Consider the following 4,828-nt stretch of genomic DNA (forward strand, 5'->3'; position numbering starts at 1 on the left):
GTCTGATCATCATCTGCCCATGCAAGAAGTTGCTCTCTTCTCTTTATATAAGCTCCTTTTAAGTACTGAAAGGCTGAAATTCTTCTACTGAAAGGCCAAAAATACTTCACACATTCTTCTTAAAGTTCATTGCCCTGCATGTCATGGAGCAACTTTTATCTACTTTCATAGTATCCGCACAGAATCCGCTCCTTAGTATCAGTAGTGCCTCTTAAAATAAGTTTTTGGATCTCAGGCTGAAAAACAGAACTATTAACACTTCATATCCTAAATTTTATTCAAAATACTTTAGGAGAACACAGGCAAACAGGGCAGACAGCCAAAGTGCACATGTGACAGGATAGATTTTAATGTTGAGCATCACTGGAATGTCATTTGCTTTCTCAGTCCACTGCCCAAAGGAATGATTTCAGTTTCTGGTCCTCAGGATTCAACCTGACATGTGAGGAAAGAACACTGGAAGGCTTTAAAAAAAAAAAAAAACCACAAGCACAACAAAGCAATCCAGTGGGCCTTATTTCCTGCAATGCTTCCTGAAGCAGCTCAAAACCCTATTTGTTTGCTTGCATTGGAGTAGAAGCCTGCTGGAGTCAACAGCAAGGTTTCTCATGGGTTACATAGCTCACCAGTCCTCATCCAAGGCAGAGCTGACTGAAAACCTCAAGAAGCAGAAGTAAATACCTGTAATCATTCAAGAAGTGAAATATGCTACATCTTCTCTCAATCCTCCATGAAAGCTTCTTGCCCTTGTCAGAAAAGGCAGCAAGGCCACTTCAGAGCTCTGCACAGCAGTACTGCAGCTGGTGCGGCTCAACACCCTCAGGAGTGGGAGAAGTTTGGCTCAGCAGCAGGGGTACTGTACTGAGGGATGCCAGAAGTCACTACCAACAACAAATCACCTCTAGGTGACTGAAAGAACTATGTCCCTGAGAGCAGGAGGCAAGTACTGTATCTTCCTGGAAACAGGAGAGACACAGCTTGGGCAAGCTCACAGTAGGAACAGGACTGAGGAGGTTGAAGGCTTGCCAGCACTGTTACTTATGGGTTGCCTGCAGCAATTCTAACTCCTCTAGCCTGGAAAAACTTAATTGCAATAAACAGAGTCCTACCACAGTCACCTATTAAGGGAGCAGAAAATCCCATACAAACCTAATGCCTCTGGATCCAGGCCCCCGGTACCATGGAGATCCCTCACATGCCTTTTCAACAAACTACAGTGCCCAGTGACAATTACTAGATTTAACACACAAATTCCAGCTATCCCAAGTCTGAAAGGCTCATTCCCATCACCCCATTCACAGCAAGGAGAAATCACTGAAGGCTCAAATGTGATTAGGATGCCAGTCACATTTACTGCCTTATAGCAGTGCCCAGCTTCAGCCCACATTTCAGCATGAAGGAACTGGAGACTAATGTACTGGTCATTAAAACAAAGCTGGATGATTATAGCAGAGGATGCACCAGGTTCTTTGCACAACATTTTCCTTTGTGCTGCTGAAAAAACTTGTGCCCAAACAGTCAAGAGTGCATTTTGATGCTAAATTACAGTGATGACCATGCTGCAGGGTAGTGGCAAAAAGCTACCACTTGAACAGCTTCTTAACTTCTTCAAGGATGCCAAGTTCTTTTGTAATTCTTCAAAGAGCAAAATCCTAAATTCTTCATGAAAACTTCCATATACAGTAGTCACTGTTTTCTGACCCATCCACTGGAGGCTTAGACTAAAATATTGAGGCTTTTTTAAAGTCTATCTGTCACAGTTGCCTCTCACAGAGTACCCTCTACACCCATTGCACTGAGTAACTAGTGATAAAACAGCTTGCCTGATCACAAAGTCTGTTTTAAAAAGATAAGAGCTCCTTAAAGGGCTTAAACAGCTCTTGTATTGTTCAGGCATTTCCCCATGAACTTTCAAGAGCAGCCCAAATTCACAGATCACTGATCAGCTGATGGCAAAAATAGAGGCAGTTTATTAATGCTCTCTGATCAAGAGTATAGCTTTTTCCACTCAGGCTACAAGCAGATACTTTTAGCTTTTGAGGTCCCCAGTTCAATCCCTGGATGCTAGCCATGACACAGACCAAATGGTTCAAACAACAACTGAATAATTTCCAGCCCTTGAGATGGCCAGAATAAAGAATATACAGTGTTTGCCATGCTTGCTGATAGCATGACTTCTGACAGAAGCTCACATCACCCCATTGTGGTGGTAAAGGCATTCTTACAGCTTTGCATCACCTAAGAAGTTCCCTTATTGTATTACTGTATATATATATTGTATTACATTATTGTATTATGTATGTATATATATACACATTATACATGTATATATATTATTGTATTTTTTATATATATATTTGCATGCATGTGTGTAAATATACATTGACTCTCTGATACATATTTATTTTGTTTGTGTTGGAAATTCATGATCATCCGGGGAAAGCCCAGAAGATTCAGGCTAGGTCTTGTAAAATCCACAAAAACCTAAAGTGACTAAAAGCACCAGCCATTACCCTGTGAAGAAATTAATTTGGGTCCATAAAATTTTCAGGCTTTTATAACTTGGTTAGAGCCTGCCAGTGACCTGCAGCATTTTGGCGTAATCCAGCCACACACAAGCCTATTCATTTGTTGACATTTGATAATGGAGTTCTGGTGGGCAGTTGTTCTCAGCCCTATACACAGGTGACACACTGAAGTTACTGCTTTTTGCAGCCTGAGAAGAAGACAGTCTTCACCTGAACAAGTGCAGGCAAGCCAGAGAAGCTCAAACACACAGATCAGAAGAAAAACATTAAAAAGGCAGTAAAACAATACAATGGGCCAGGCACAAAATAGGGAAGGCAGCAGGCAGCTGATCAAGCTCACACATTCATTCTGTTCCAAGCTGCAACTCAAAGGACAATCTAGTAAATATTTTGGGAAACTTCTAGAGAAATGCCATTAATTGCACAAAACACTACCAAAGCAGACTCCGTCTCACACATTGTGGACTTCAGGGAAAGGTGAATCCTTGCATGAAAGAATGTGCCCAGTTATGCAACTCATGGGGAGAAGCTCCACTTTGACTCCACCCAAAGACCAGCTCACACCTGGAGCACGGAGTATCCGGACCCTGTCATTTTAGCCCACACACTGCAGTTGTGCATTGTGCTCTCATTCCTTCCCGGGAATGACTTGAGTGTCACTGCAAGGCTTAGTGACACTTCAATTCCAGGGTGGAGTGGGAGGCTCTGCCTGGGTTCTGTACTGTAATCAATTACCATCATATCAGAAATGTCTTTGTGTGAATTAGACCAGCAGCTGATTTGAAGGGGAGAGAAATTAATTTCCCATTTCAGGAAGTAGGGAGCACCAGTTCTGCAAGGAGGATCAAAGAGTGAACAAAAAGGCCAGACTACTTCCTAGGGCCAGGAACATGTGTCTGACGGTGGTCAGCTAGCCTTGCCCGCCCCACCAAACCCTGAGCCTTCTTACATACCTGAAGAACTGAAGCAAGGAAAGAACACATAGTTGGCACAGAAAGTGGTGGAACAGGTTAATGTGTTTGAGCCACGCTAGCTTCACTTATCGATAGCTTTGCAGAGACCATGGAACCCTCCTCCCGTGCCCAGTGACAAATCAGACTGTCTTCTCAAGCACTGGATATTCAGGCCCACTAATACCCTCCCTGTTTATCAGCTTTCTCCTGCCCTAGGCTGGAGAGGACACGGTAACCCCAGCAGCCTGCCAGGGGCCCGGTGACACGGTCACAGGCAGCACCCCTGGTGCCTGTCCCTCGCCATCCCCTCCCTACTGTCGGCAGCCAGAAGAGAGGAAGAGGACGAACAAGGACAGAACTGTCCCATCTGCCGAACTTCTCCGTTCAGCTGCCCAGGGTCCGGCTCACAGACCGGCAACAAGGACGCCGGAGACAAGGGACTGCAGCCCCGCGAGCACGGGCCCGGCGCGGCCCCTTTCCCAGGGGGTCCTGGGAAGCCGCTTTATCCCCACTCTCCACAGCGCTGCCAGCGCCCGCGGCTCCGGTTTCAGAGTGGGAAGCGGCTCTGCGCGGATCCAGCACAAAGAGGCCCCTGTCCCCGCGGCGGAGCGGAGGCGCGGGCTCCAGAGGGAGGGAGGGGGAGCCTCGGCAGCCCCCAGTGACGGGGCGGCGGCAGCGGGCCGGCCCCGGGAGGCCGGCGGCGGGGCACCCGGGGAAGCTTAGGGACGCAAAGGGAGCGAAACTTTGGCAAGGGCTTCTCCAGCCCCTCGCGAACAACCCGCCGGGACCGCAGTCCCGCTGCCCTTCCCAGCCCCGCTCGCCGCCGCTCCCGCACCTACCGGGGGTCTCCGCTGCGCCTCCAGACAAACCGCACCGAGCCGCCTCCCAGTCCCCTCCTGCCCACAGCCAGCGCCCAGCCGGGTACCGCCTCTCCCACCCGCCCCCTTTCCCTGAGGAAACTTTTCCTTCACAGTTGCCAGCGCGTCCCGAGACACGCTGCCCGCCGCGGGAAGGCGGCGCCGGGACCAGGACGGGCTCCGCCGCCAGGACCCTCGGCACCGCACGGGGCACAGGGGGAGCGGAGCCCACAGCAGTGACCCCGCCGCTTACCTCGCAGGCAGCGCGGCGCAGCAGGACGGGACGGGACACTCGGCGGGCAGCGGCCACCTGGGGGAGGGACCGCCTGAGCCCTCCCCCTATTTCAACCGCGGCACTCGGGGGTCCCGCCCCGCCTCCAGCGGCTCCCGCGGGGCGGGCCCAGGCTCGGGGTGCTCCGATGGCAGCGGCGGGGCAGCTTCGGCGCAGCTCCCGCCTCCCCGCCCCCGCCGCCCGGCCCTTGATCCAATT

At 50.0% G+C, this 4,828-nt stretch overlaps 1 protein-coding gene across 4 annotated transcripts in view; it reads right to left on the bottom strand.

The window, feature by feature from the left end:
• PACSIN3 (protein kinase C and casein kinase substrate in neurons 3) overlaps positions 1–4,729 on the bottom strand; it is a 21,529-nt gene extending 16,800 nt beyond the window's left edge. For 2 of the 4 annotated variants that reach the window (XM_064424805.1, XM_064424802.1), the window contains exon 1: positions 4,592–4,729. The gene's annotated coding sequence lies outside the window, so the exon portion shown is untranslated. Of the gene's footprint in view, positions 1–4,320; positions 4,384–4,591 lie in introns of those variants that run through there. The other 2 variants (XM_064424804.1, XM_064424803.1) reach the window with 2 other exon arrangements.
• Positions 4,730–4,828: the final 99 nt, after the last annotated feature.

Source organism: Passer domesticus, chromosome 6 (genome assembly GCF_036417665.1).
Source record: "Passer domesticus isolate bPasDom1 chromosome 6, bPasDom1.hap1, whole genome shotgun sequence".
NCBI lineage: Eukaryota > Metazoa > Chordata > Aves > Passeriformes > Passeridae > Passer > Passer domesticus.